This window comes from Lasioglossum baleicum, chromosome 5 (genome assembly GCF_051020765.1).
Source record: "Lasioglossum baleicum chromosome 5, iyLasBale1, whole genome shotgun sequence".
Taxonomy (NCBI): Eukaryota; Metazoa; Arthropoda; class Insecta; order Hymenoptera; family Halictidae; genus Lasioglossum; species Lasioglossum baleicum.
Window position 1 is genome coordinate 11,732,992 of NC_134933.1, and position 15,031 is coordinate 11,748,022.

Sequence of the window (15,031 nt, forward strand, 5' to 3'; positions counted from 1 at the left end):
TCGCGACGCGACTCGACACGACGCAACGCAACGCGACGCGACGCGACGCGACGCTCCACGACTATCTACCTCGGTTAAGTCAGACCTTTTTGCGAATCGAGTGCCGTTTTTAGACACGTCGCACGGCTGACGCCTGCTGAACGAGCCGCGTACACCGCGATCGCGTAATTTACGGGATGGCCGCTGCCGTATTTATCGCGAAGCTTCTGTGGGAAATCAATTTTTCATACCATTCGGCGGAAAACAATTTTTGAGAATTTTAGTCAGCATAATTAACGGACATAGAGGACTAGACCTTTTGGGATATAAACAGTCTTGAAGTGCAAGAGATGTTTGAAGTGATACCTTCTTTAGGCGTGTATACCATTGCTGGGTGGCGAATGAGTCTGATCCGTCACGCTCCGAGGTGAAACGTTATTACTAAAATATAGAAATATGAAAATATAAAAATATAAAAAAATTTAAATATAGGAATATGAAAATATAAAAATATAGAAAAATTAATATATGTATAGGAATAAAAAGTGCAGCTCACACACATAATTTCGCGTATTTTGTCATTAAAAAAATGTATCGTATACTTCACACAATAGTAAATACGTATGCATAAAATCAACCCACAATAATGTTACAACTATGTACTCTGAAAGAAATTCCAAACGAGCTCAAAAACCGACTTTCACGATCAGGAAACTTCTTTACAACAGCTGGAGTGTTACATCCACCAAGTACATACCGATAAATCTATTTTCCACCTCGTTAAAAACAAAGGGACCAGGAAGAATCGCCGTCGACCGTATTCCGTGAAATAAGTTCGGAAAGCGTAATAAATTCGTCGATCCATCAATAGTCCTCGGTTTGACTATTACGTTAAGGCGTTCATCCACGCGTTGCGTCAAGCATCGTAATTTATCGACTTGCTTGCGCCGTTCAAGTGTTTGCGTGATCTCTGTCGAACGACAAGGAAATAGAGAGAGGGGGAAGGATGGAAGAAGAAAAAGACGATGGAAATCATCGATAAGAGACGGTCACGGGTAGGGCCCGTCACACCCTCGCGGAAAGATCATCGCGGAAGTCTTCTCGACTCGAGTGATCGACTTTATTCCGCACCGCCCACGCATACTCGTGAATATAATTTCTCGCTAATCGCGGACGCAACGGAACGCAGACTATTAACCACCCAGCAAGCCACGTTGTGCTGACTCTAAACGGTTCCACTGCATCAAGGGTGCATTCTGTCGAATCAAACGAGCCAAGTCGACCCATATGCGGCTCTGATTCATTTCAACTAGCCAATTGACCATTCGCAAGCTTCTGCTCTGTGCGATCGGTTCTCGGAAAGAATCAATGCACCACACTATCGCGTTTACGATTGCCTATTAGGGTAGTCCTTCGATTTTTTCTGGTCTCATCCCTCTAAATTGCGAGACTGAGTGGGAAAATTACGTGTGTAAAATTTTAAAGCGATCGGACAACAGGAATTGCAATTATTAAGGAAATTTATTTATTAGAAATTATTAATAAGAAACCTATCACTGACTTATAATTATTGAAATTATGACGTTGCTTACATAGAAATTGATTGCATAAATTTCTTTATCCAAGCACATATTGCAGTGAAAATTGCACAAAATCTAAATAAATAGAGCATTGTCAGTTTTGTAAGGTAGAACATTTAAATCGCTTTCAGTGCCCGGTAGTTTTAGTGTCAAGGTTTATTTACTTGCAATTGTTAAGGAAATATGAGCATCCGTTTTGACAGCAAAATGTCCGCGCATGGAATTAATTAAGCAGGGCAATCAGTATTCTGCTGATCTGTATGCAAAATAAAAATTGTCTGTATCGATCGCAAGAAATAGAAACCAAATTGGACGTTATTTCTTCCCTTAATGATTTTAATAGAGAAGTCATATATCGACATCTTCAATTTAGAAAATTTTTCAACAATTTTGAATTTCATCTACTCAATTTTTCTATAAATGCATAAAGATCCGCAGTCTAGTAATTAACAACGCAACTACTAACCCAGTGAGTAGACTCTACTCATTGTCAGTAGAGAATGCAGCAACTAACGGGACAAAAAAGGTAATTGCTAAACGGTCTCTGTATTTTCGTATCCAACGCGAACGATTCTATTTCCTAGATCTATCGCGACGAATAGAGTGTACGGTCTACATAGAGGCCCGAACAAACGGCCGTGAGGCGTCAGCCTATCAGCGTATGCAATCGTGAAACCAGACGAGAAGCCTCGTAGGTGCACTCTCCCGTATAATGCAGTTATCGGCGCGGTGGGCTACGTTAATTGCATCGCGAGAAAGTGGGGCATCTCGAAACAGCGATCTCCTGGTGTCCTCCCCGTCGCGTCGCGTCGTCGTTGTGGAGAGAACTCGGAGGACGCTGAATGCCTTCTCTTACTCTTATGCGTATTCTAAGCCTCCCCGTCCGCGTCCTTCGCTTTTGCCAGCATGCGTGCATGCCTTTTCCGTCGCGATGATTTATTCCCGTCGCAGCCGTGAGAATCATTCCGTGCATCGGCCGATAATCGTCGGGAGCGCGAGTCACTTTCTCCGCCATGTAACTCAAATTCACCATGGCGCCGCGGCTGGATTAACCAATAAGGAAAATGAGCGCGGGCTTAGTCTATCGTAAGCAGGGAGCGCCATTGAAATTTTTGGAATTTCACATGGTGACTATATAATTGATTAATAAAGCTGTATTCTTTAAAATTTAACCATTGAATTGTATTTTCAAATCGGGCACAAACTTATGCAATCATCTGATATAAAACTGTGAAGATATCAAACGAATTTAAGTATGCTATTACATTTTTATCGACTCGTTAAGATTATTAAAAAAAGAAATATATTTTCTTTTAATTTCACTTCCCAGCAATTGATTTGGAAAATTTTCATTTTGTACTAGCAATAATATTGCTATAGTTCAGGTATATTGTCGTACTATTTCTTTACAAAATTGTAATAGTTCAAATATTGGCAATTTCTCCGAGTGTATTAAAATAAATTGATTTTTACTGTATCAAAATAAGAAATATTTTCGATGTTCAATTTTTCCAATACGAAAATACAAGTTCAAAATCAATTTAGTAAAACGCGAGGCAACGAATCAAATCAGAAAATAAACAGAAACAGTAGCATTTTGTTACGGTACATCATTGAGAATGATCGTAGGAAACCGTGCCCCCTGTATAAGGTGAAAGAACGATAATGAGAAGCGATCTAATACCATCCGGTGAAATCAATTTGAAAACCGCAATGACGCGGTGTATTACGCGCGCATTATATGCCTTATTTTGTGTTTATCGTGCGTGTATGGGTGTGCGAGAGCACACGACTTGTTAGAAGGTAAAAGTGTTTTTGCAAAAGCAGTTCTTGCCAGTTGGATGTGCGCTGGAATTTCTTGGTCATTTCGTTTCATCACGCTAGCTGGTTCTCGTGCGTGTAAAGACTCCAGAATTTTACGAACGGGATCCGACTGCAAGCGATGTTTTATTTTGGGTACATTGGTTTATCGATTCTCTAGACTCTAGAACGTAGTTACGATCACACAAATCTAATTTTCTGTTTCGTCATTTATTAAGATTTACATGACTTTTGTTTATTTTCACTTTGCAACTGAACTTTGCTTCTATACTTCATTATATGTATACATATCGTTTTCAATCAATTAAAATTATTTACACAAGAAGTAGACCTTCATTTAGCTTCATATTTCCATGCAATTGATGTATAAACATTTTAATTTGCATAAAAAGATCGACTGTCTATTAATAACATATCCAGGTAAAATCAGATTTACCAGCCTGTTTGGTTCAGTCGACACAAATGTCATTTTTATGAAAATCTAGCGGGACGAAATGTTAGCAGGCGTGTATAAAAATATGAAAACTCAACAAAATTGTAAATCATGAACGCGTTAAATATACAACATGGCAGGGGGGTCGCGACAATGCTCGCAGACCCAGGCAGAGAAGTAATCCTACAAGGAAGTTTTAGCAGTACGGTTTCACCGAAGTAGTCAACTTTCTAAGCAATCTTGGCCGCGTTCAGAATCCCCTGGAGTGATGTAAAATTCATTTTTTATCTGTGCCCGATACTTCGCGACCCGCTTCGCAATTCGTCCGATGCGACGCGAGATTCGTATGTCTTATCCGAGATTTCACACGAAGTTTAATCGTCTTCGATAGCATGATACATGAGACACACGCTGATCCACATACAAGCAATCCGAATTACGTCTCTGCAGCGCACTATACGCATTTAAATCATCGCTTTTTAGCAAGAAATCATTTATGCATTCCTCAGAAGAAAATGCTAAACTTATTGTAATTTATATGAATTGTTATGGACGTGTGTATTTTCAAGTGCTATGATAATTTTCTATTGTATCGACGGATCCGCGATCGAGGCGCGTCCACGACGAACGCTTTTTGCTGCATCGACACGGTGGCACGCTTTTTTACGGCAAACAATAATCGTAAAAATACAGCACTCGTAAACCTGGCAGAATTTATGGTCGTAATTCGCCTCGCGTTATGACGATTCTTCGGAATTATTGCGCTTGGCATTCTTTCGTTGGTGTATTTCATCTCGCGACCCTATGCCAGTCCCGAAGCAAGAGGTGAACATTATCCTCGAGTTTGTTCCCGGCTACGATCGTTGGACATTGCCCGAGCTTAAATGCCTTTACGGGACCTTCTTCCGACTTCGAAACTAATGAAATAACGACACCTCGTTTCTGTTATGGTTTCGAGTATCTATGTACTGCGCTCCGGTTGAGCGAGTGTGGGCCCGTGGAACGCATCAACAGCCTTGCGATGGCTATTGCTAGAAGCCTAATTCAAACGTTATCACTAGACAGCGGATTTATTGTGTGGCACTCTCTGCGAATGTAGAGGGACTTTTATCATTTTCTATGTAGAATGTCGCTGTGGCATAAAATTCTTATCTTTATTTTTTCAAAGTTATTTCAAGGTCACCTCGTGTATTTTAAATTGAATGTCGTTTGTTGTGTGAGACTCTATGCGAATGTAGAGGACCTTTATCATCATTTTCTATGTAGAATGTCGCTGTGGCATAAATTTTTTATCTTTGTTTTTTGAAGGTTATTTCAAGGTCACTTCGTGTTTCTTAAATAGTATGTAATTTTGTGTTTTGATCTTATGAAAGTGCAGAAAAAGATCAACATACCTGGATGTACAAATGGGCATTTTTCATTTCCATGCAATTATAACATTTTTTCGAGCGAAAATAAAGTTGCAACTTTTACCTTCGTGTACAAATACGTCACAGAAGACAGAGGGAATAGAATAAAACAATCAATCAATCATTGAAGTAATTGCCTCTTTGTAAAATTGCATCTGCAGTACAGCCTCGAAAGACAAGATATAAATGAAACATAGCACGTTCTCGAAAGTATGAAAAACGTGCTGGGCACGATAGAATAAATCATGGAAAAGAATGATAGTAGACGTGGTCGTGAGATCGTAGGCTTCAAACAGATCGAACGAACACTGTCGCTGATCCACCTCTAATGGTTCGTTCTCACGTACGTCGAGAATATTAATGATCCACTTAAACCGACAATAATATGTTTATACCATTTATAGTGATCTATAAGCGTTGTGCAGGGAATGTAAGAACTAGCTCCATATATCCCTCATTGAATATCGTACGAGCGAGGGTGCTGGAACGATTTACGCCCGCGTCTTGCCTGCACACGACACCTTGCAGGGAATATTTCAAAAATATGTTCGCATTATATCACGGCCAGGTGTCGCCAGAACGATGATGAATTAGGCTACGGATCCCCTTGTGCATATATAAATTCTCGTAACATCGACTGTAATAAGTCAGGCGATCCCTTATCTGCATCAGGTTGCTGAAAATACAGTAACAAGTAGCTCGAAAGCATTTACATTTGAAAAAGTTGGATTTGCTCGTAACTAGACTGCGGATTTTATGCATTCATACAAAAAGGAATGAAGAACGTTACACTACTTTTGACTTATTGAAACGATTGGAAGAGAACATTCATTTTTATTGTTTCTTGCAATTGACTCGGAACATTTCTATTTTGCATAAAGATCCAATATTAAAACTAATTGCTAGACTGTGGATGTTCATGCAATTTCCAATTTTTGTAGACAGATTTTAAGAAAGTGGTACCAAATAAAATTCTGTTTTCATTGGTAATAACTGGACTGCGAATTTTATGCATTTATAACAAAAATGAGTAAGTGTAATCTAAAACAGTAAAACTATTAGAAGAATTTCAAAGTTCTGTTGTATTCTTTTCAGCCAATTAAACATATTAAAAAAGAAAATAGCTTTCTATTTCACTTTGATTTGTTGCAATTCAGATAGAAAATTTTTATTTTACATAAAGATCCGCAGTCTAGTAATAACACTTGTAGATATAAAATAAATAAAAATCGTACTAAATTCTGTTGAATTTAATACCCCAGCATTTTCTGAACATTTTTATAAGCCATAAATGCATAGAGATCCGCAGTCTACTAATTACTAAAATAATTTCAATGATCACAACCTTTATTATATTACTCAATGGTTCTTCAATGAAGTTTCACAATAGTGAAAAAACTTACAGAATCACACACATTGACTATGTTCAAACATTAATAACTACACTAATTTAGATAATAACGAAATGAAAAGCCTCTGCAGTAGCAATTTACATTTGAAAATCGCTAATGAATAAACGCTGTCTCAGAGACAAATAAAAAAAAAACAATATTCTCTTCAGATGTTTAACCACGTCGTACAGCAAAAATTTTACGACTTGCGCGAAAAATTGAAATCGACTTTTTTCCGACTTTTTATGGAAATAGGAAGAGGAGACTTTATTAAACGATCGACCCGAAGATGTTAAATCACGAGTCGCTGAATTTGCATTGCTGGGACGAAACGATAAATTGTCGATGTTTGCGACGAAATGCTCGGGAGTAAAAAGAGAAAGGTGAGGACGCGTAGTATGCCGAGTGCGCGAAACATCAGGCATAGACATAAATACGTGGTATGATAAACGACGCGGCGTTAATTGGTCTCCAACGGTGTGCGTGTCTACCTTTTGGTTAAGTGAACCGATCAAATGCCGGTCTAGGGCTCCAGCTAATCGCCGCGCGCCGCCGAGAGAACTCGCAGACTCGTATTTTGGCACGGCAGAAAAATTATACTGAATTAATGGCGATATGGCTACCGGTATGATATTTATCGCCGCGACTTTAATAGAATGTTACATTCGTTATGTCGCGCATTAACTAGTCGCTCAGATATGCGAAACGCGAAACGTGCACTGCGATTATAAGAATTATTCGATGATTAAAAATCTGGTCGGATTTAATTCGCCAAAGTGATCAAATGGAAATTATCATAGCAATGTGTACATGTAATACAGTGAATGTACATCAATATTATTTCGGAGTGGGTTCACGATATGCAAATTTCACCAACTCAGCCTTCACCTAATTATTTGATTCTTGTATGACAAGCACACAGTATTCGCTTACACAGCTCGAATAACAGCATCATTGCAAACAGCTATTCAACCAAAAAGTATTCTGCTTTCACATATTTCGCTGACGTGCCAGTTTCGTGTCGTGCGAGTCAGTGTTTTCTTCAATAATTGCTTTCAACTTTCATGAAAAATATGCAATTTGGTCTTGTGACAATTTCGATATCAAATCAGCTATTTCAAGCATTCAGAATTGTTTAAAAATCGATGTCTCAGCCAAAAATTCAAAGAAAATTCACAGCCGAGTGTGCTGTTGGATAGAATGTTGATGAATTTTTTCGTAGTTTATTATTGACCAGAAGAGAAGAAATTGAATATATAATTTACCCTATACCCCTACCCTTGTGGTCGTTTTTGACCATTTTCATCGAAACACATATTACATATTACATATGATAAAGATTTGTGTGACGTTTGAACAGATACAGTCTTGCTCATATATGTATATTTTTTACTGTGTACAATCGCGATCTTTTCATCACCGGTAATGGAACATCCTGTCTATCGACACACTAAAATGTTAGACAACTAGAAATGATTTGAACGCGCCTAGGAAGAGAACCTTTGCACCGAAGTTACATTGCATCCGCCAATAAGAGCAGTCGGTGAATAACTTGAGGAAACGATTCTCGAATTAAGGAAGTTTACGTAAGTCGAGGAGCGGCTTTGATATTCGCGTGCGAAATCTACGAACGGAATAACAGCGTGACGATCAGATAGGACACGATTCGAGCGCACCGTTATCTCACAGTTCGTTGGCAAAGGACAGAGCTTTATGCACAACTGCAACTGCACGCAGTACATAGCTACCGGCTAGGCGGTGCAATGGCGAATGCGGTTGCGCAACCGCTCATTACATGAGAAACCACGCCGCGCTGAATCCTCGGGATGAAGGTTGGACTGACCATCTGCAACCGTTAAATTCACCACCGGCGTGCAACAATGTTGCTAACTCGTAATCCTCTTGCTACACTGAAAGCTCGGACGCCATCGTTCGTGATACAGGCTTAACTCAAACAATTGCTCGTCATAATCAATGACTACTTCAATTTCAGATTATCCGCACAGGATCAATCTGTATTGAGTCTTTTGGTGTTAGGTTAATCCTCTCCGATTCGTTTAATATTCATTAACTTTTTTTTCATTAGCTTTTACACAAGCGGATTTATGTCCCGCAGGATATTTAGTCACTAATTAAATGATTCCCATGGACAATGTATTTAACGAGGTATTTAACGTCGAACACGCCTCCGGAGAAGTCTTACGAATTTATGGAAATCATAAAACTACTTTGGTCACGCTAATACGAAAACAAAACGTGCCGGTGTGGAGGTCGAGAATTTGAATATTCTGATCGCGACCACGGGTCTTGCTGGGCCTGTCTCGTTGAAGTTCTACGAGACAGAAGCGAGTAGTATCAAAATTCGCTGTGTTTATTTTTGAAAAATGTTGAAATACTTATTATAAAAATACAAAGATCATTTTTTCAAATCTTCATTTCGTAATTTGTGGCTCATAAAAATTTTATTATTTTTTCAAGGTAACACAAAAAAGTTCACTGTAACTAAATATTACAACATTTTCTGAATGCCACGATTCGTAATCCTTCACTTGCCACTAGACGAATAAGCCATATTAATTTAATTGGCAAATATACCACTTCTCATTTTTCACTCCATAACTAAACTCAATAGAAATGACCAATCTTGATCTCAAACGACACTAAACTTAGCCTTTCAACGTCGTTATTTTTTTTTACTGATTCTACAAGAGCATATTCTTAACAATAATTTATTGACGGATTGCGACCCTACTGTACGGCGAGATAAGTCGAGTGGGAGTCAAAACAGTTTAACATTATCCGGGCATCAACAAATACGAACGGCACGCCTGGTGGACAAGACGGTCCTCTCGGTGTTAATTAAAAATTCTGTCCGTGTGCATTAGCGGTATTGAGCAGAACGTGGTAATCCTACGTGTGCGGGTACAAATCTGGGTTAATCGGCTTAACAGCTCGTCCGGTAAAGGAACCGGATGACAAAAAAGGAGGATAAACGAGGCTTAAATGGACGAAACGCGTGATTCTGCACGGACGTAATCGAAGTAACCGTCACTCAATCGGTAAGCATCGATCCCACCCCTTCTTTTTCCTCTTTTGTCAGTGCATTATAACGAACGTGCTAATTCGCCAGCAAATTGCGTGTGCGTCGTGAGTCGGCTTTATTGCGGCTGTCTCGTTACAAATGCCGATGGAGTTTTGACACACCTACACCTCTACCTGTAAAGCGAGTTTGTTTTGCAGGTTTTGTAATTTTATCATGTTAAAGATACAATATTATAGACATCGATGAAGAAAACTAGACTATGACGATTTTGCTGTTTAGGATTGCAATTTGCAGAAATTAAAGCATTTATAACACTGTGATATAAGCTGAACTTCAACTTAGGGGTCCTAAAATTTTCAGCTTTCGATAAAGCTATAAATTGTAGTGCGAGGAATCCAAATTTCAGCGTGCGGAGTTCACTCGTTCGGAAGTTATAAACGAGCTGTTCGATTTCAAGCGCGTTTGAGGATTCCCCGCACCAGAATTTAAAGTTTTATTATTTTCTCGTCGAATTTTTTTTATAATAATACATTCTGAAAAGTTGAAAATTTTTGGTCCCCTGAGCGAAAGTTTAACCCAATATTGTCTCGAGCTGTACAGCTTTCGTGTGCGAAGCTTTCTTGTGTAGTTTGCATCGCATATTACATTAGGAATCTTTGGTGTAGAATTTTCATACGTAGAATGATCGGTGTTACAATACCGACTCGTAACCTTGGCCAATCGATTGTTGCTAAAAGAAACAACTTTCCCCAATTACCGGGGAAGACCCAAGTTCCAGTTCAGTAGAGGTATCCAAATTGAAATATTGGAAATGCAATTTCGTCGGGCAGAAGAACGTAATTTTGCTTGTGCAATCACAGGAAAATTACGGTTCTTTCACGCGGAAAGAAATTCAGGCTTAACCAGAGCTGGTAGCGAGTCGCTGAGAAGAACGATAAAAATGAAGGTTCCGCGCAGGAATTCAAAGGAAACGCGGCACGTCAACCGAATGTCAAACATAATGTACCGTGGATAACCGAGTTAGAAGTAGAAATCGATCGGCATAATAAGCTTTGACGGTTCACGATCTTCACGTGATCGCAAGGCCAACATCGACAGGTTCCTGTCGAGGAAGAGCATGCTTCTTTGCTTATGTCATTACTCAACCACTCTGGGTGACTCTGCTGCACAAAACGGACACGTAACCTGTGCCATATTTAATCAATGTTTAATGACTGGCAATTAATATCGACGCTGAAAACTTATTATTAGACATGTAGAAAGCAAGCCGTAAATAACAGTTAATCGTTAACTAATGGGGACGATTATACAACATTAGAAATACATTTACGATCCAACCAATCACTCCTGGAGATTATACTACGATCTGGACGGAGTCTTACTACGATCTGTCACAATCTGTGCATTACGATCTGTGCATTCATTTTTCCCACAAATGCATAAAATCCGCAATTAAGACGGGGTTTTTCAGTAGTCAAAAGCGCTAGATAAAAGGTCAATCTAGGCTGCAATCGCCCTGAAAAGTCCTATTTTTACGTTTACGAGGCATAATTGCGTCTGCAAATGAAATATGAAAATTTGCTCGGTCACTCCGACGATAATCAAAGCTGAAAGGGAAGCTGAACAAATGAAATTTAGATAAGAAGTTAAACGTTCCTTCGTCCAACATCCTTTCTACATTAAAGAGGTGACACGGTCTTGATCGAGGATCACGGCGAGGCAGCAGAGGCCGTCGAGTCATTAGCCAAGTTTCATTTGCTCTTCTGATCCGGTCACCACGTCCGACCATTAATAATCCTCGACCAGTTATCGCTTTAATCACTCCAACAAAACAGCTAATCGCAACGTCATTATTTAACGCGAAGAATAGCGTCGAACTGTGAACTCGGCGAGCAAGAAACCGGAAACCGTATTCTTGACACCAATTAGGGGTGCGTCTACGTTGCCTGGCATAGAAGCTATAAGATCGGCGGTGGAAGAGCATAGATCATCACAAAAGGAAGAGCATTGATATACACACTCAAAATCGAAAGTAAAGCTAATCTATGTTGCTCGAAATGGTCGAAATGGAAAATGTTGGAGAGGTCTCGCTGCATCGCGGAAGAGATCGTGTTCTCCCTTTACAGCAGGCATGTCGAACACGCGGCCCGTCGACAAGTACTCTGCGGTTCGACCTAAAACTTTGAAACTGTTGCAGTATTGAAACTAAAATATATGGATGTTGGGATTCCAGATTTCTACAATTATTTATCTGTCGATCGATTTCCCAATATGTGCAATTAGGCGTATTTCAGCTATGTTCGGTAGCAGTGGTAGCACATAATATACATATGGGCAACCTTATATTTCCAACGTTAAAAAATAATAAAACTCCGGAAAAGTCAAGATTATTAGACTAGCGTGTGCAATCAATTTCAAAAATAATTACAGCTCGACAAATTCAACCGAGTTTCGAAGATTTGGTTACTGAAAACCGTTGCCAAGTTTCTTCGAAACAAAAAATTGAAATAGTTTTATTCAAATTTAAGTAAACTTGAAAAAAAACAACTTTTGTGCTCCATATGTATTTTTGTAATATAGTTGTGTTTATACTATATGTTATTTTGTATGTGTAACTCCAATGTTAACCAAAAAAGGTGTTTCTTCTTTATTTCGGGCTTGCTTTTTTTTATTGCGGCCCTCGAAATAATTTATAATACTTAATGAGGCCCCCTGGTGGTAAAAGAGTTTGACATGCCTGCTTTAGAAGGCAGACTCTCCTAGACGAACTTAGGCCACTGGTGCCTCGGGGCCACGAGGAGCATTACCTTCCAGTCACATGGAACTTATGTAACGTCGACACTCATGCGCGTATCGGCTCTCTTTCAACGACTCGGATAATTGATAGTCCGAGTTTCCCCTCCGGGACTATTTCCTTCCACATTCTTCCTTCCAAACACCTTCGTTCTCTTCTCGCTCCCCGGCTTGCCGTGCCTTCTCCTATACAGGGTGTCTCTAACTTCAGTGCAGTAGTGTCTTGATGTGAACATTTCGCGACCAAAATATCATTTACGGAAGAGTACAACAAGAGGACAACTTGTTCCCCTCGGAGAACCACAAGGTCATTACGAGGATTGCATTTTTCAGTAGTCAAAAATTTGTCACTAGATAAAAGATCAATCAAGACCGCAATCTTTCTCAAAAGTCCTACTTTTACATGGCGCAATTTGCATTATTCGGTAGCACATAGCTGTCGCAGCTTTATGAAAATAGCTACATGTAGTGATAGTTAGGTGGAACACCCAGTATTTCTCTGTACAGCTTTTACTTTTCCTTCTTTTCTTCCCTGTCCACCGTTTTTCTTTCTTCGTTCCATCGCAACGTTCTCTTTCGTCGACTCTCCGCGGCTCGGCCTTTCTCCTACCGCCACACGCCTTGCTCGTTTTATTAATCCTCCTCCCAGATGGAACCCGATTCGCCCTCGCGGCACTAGTATCAATTGAACCGTCCGGCTAATTGAATCGAAGACACCGACGTTGATCTCTAATTTACGGGTCGTTGATAGGTCGTGATCCTACCGCGCGACCAATATAAGAATCATCAAATGGAATGTTCCTCTCGCGTCCTAAATTATCACCATCGGTGCTCCTCTGCTCTTCGGAAACAATGCACAGTGCAATTTGTGAGATCTATAGAAATATGTTATTATGGTTGTTGATATTACTCGAACGATTTTGTCTTTTTCCCACAAAACTATCGCGGAAATCATCCGTATACAATTGAAGCTATTATCTTTCAATTGGCCTTAACAATATCGTGTCTGACTCGCGATGAAGATTCTGATCAGATCCTGATAAGAATGTATGTTAATAATTCCTTTTAAACAGAAATAAAATTCTATTTTGATTTTGTTAATATACAGCTATTGGCGAACATATCGGCATACAATTTATATCAAATTTCTCCTTTTTAGAAAATTGCGATCTGCATGAAAGCTCTAATCACTGAAACCGTAAAATAAATCGTAGGGCAAGGGGTTAATATCAGAGTTTCGCGAGTTTCTTGTTACTAGACTGCGAATTTCTATGCAAAATAACAATAATGATCGTTTTCTTCATCGATTGTAAGAAACAGGAGCCAAATACAAATACCTCCCCTCCTTTAAAAATTGTCTACAGTTGAAAAGAATATATTCGCATTCGTAAATTTTTATAATTTCTTCATTGCTTTACATTTCACCCTCTCGCTGTTTCTATAAATGCACAAAACCCGCAGTTTACTTCCTTGTAACAATACGTACTTACTACTTACGGGAAACGAAAGGAAACGATTTTTCGTTCGAGAAGAATTGAAGATTTTAGAACGGAAAATCTGCAGAAAGGATCTCCAGGAAGAGAATTCGGTGTTAATTTAATAGTGACTTAATCTCTGTCTTTCGAAGATTCGCAAGCGGAGGTCACTTTTACTTTCCAGCTTCTCCGATGCTCGAAGTATGACGTAAGAGATTCCAAGCTGTGGAAGTTATGAAAGATATTACGGATCAATTTCCTGCAAATTCGAGTTCAAACGATCCGAGCATCAGCGACAGCGAGGCTGTAAAATAAATCAACGTTGACACGAAATCGAGGAACAGGGATACACTTTAGAATCTCTTCTTCCCACGAGAGAAACGCGAGCCTTATAATACTTGATAATGATCCGGCAAAGGATCCGAGTAATAATGGTAATAGCGCCGCGGAATGACAGAGATAATGACGATGTAATGCGAATGTTAATGTAACCCGTGGGCGGACGTCGTAAAATTGGTCGCAAAGGTAACACAAAGGGGTTCTTACCACTAGGAGATATCAAATTATAACATCGTTCTCCTGTAAAACCCGCGACAATAGATTACGCACTCAATTTCACCATCCTCTTAAGGATTTTACTATCCAGATAACATTTAACATTAATCGTACCTGGTACAAAATATATATATTGTTTTATAAAAATTACAAGACTGAATTTATTTAGATCTTTCACAATTTTCATAATAATACGTACTCGAATAAAAAAATTTATTAAATAATTTCTAATGGAAGTATCTTTATATAATTTCAATAATTAAAAAATAAACAATGTGAAAGCGGTCATTTGACCGGTCGCGGTAGGGTTAGTGTTAAACAGGGAGAATTCATTTCTTTTTGTGCCCCCACTCTACCTTCTCCTTCTACGCTGTTCCCCCACACTTCCGCTACAGCCCGGTCACGTGACTAATCCACAGGAGTAGGCGGGTACCCGAAAATTTTTATTGTTCGGAGACCCGAACATCATAAATAGCGGATCTTTATGCACATTTATGGCTTCTGAAAATTTTCAAAAAATGCTACAGTATAAAATCTGACAGAATTTAGTCA

At 39.2% G+C, this 15,031-nt stretch overlaps 1 protein-coding gene across 6 annotated transcripts in view; it reads right to left on the bottom strand.

Annotated features, from left to right (window-relative positions):
* Smash (smallish) overlaps positions 1-15,031 on the bottom strand; it is a 172,304-nt gene that overhangs the window by 38,965 nt on the left and 118,308 nt on the right. Inside the window, exon 2 of one of the 6 annotated variants that reach the window (XM_076423909.1) lies at positions 346-420. The exons of the other annotated variants lie outside the window; for them this stretch is intronic. The gene's annotated coding sequence lies outside the window, so the exon portion shown is untranslated. The remainder of the gene's footprint in view (positions 1-345; positions 421-15,031) is intronic. 6 annotated transcript variants of the gene reach the window in all.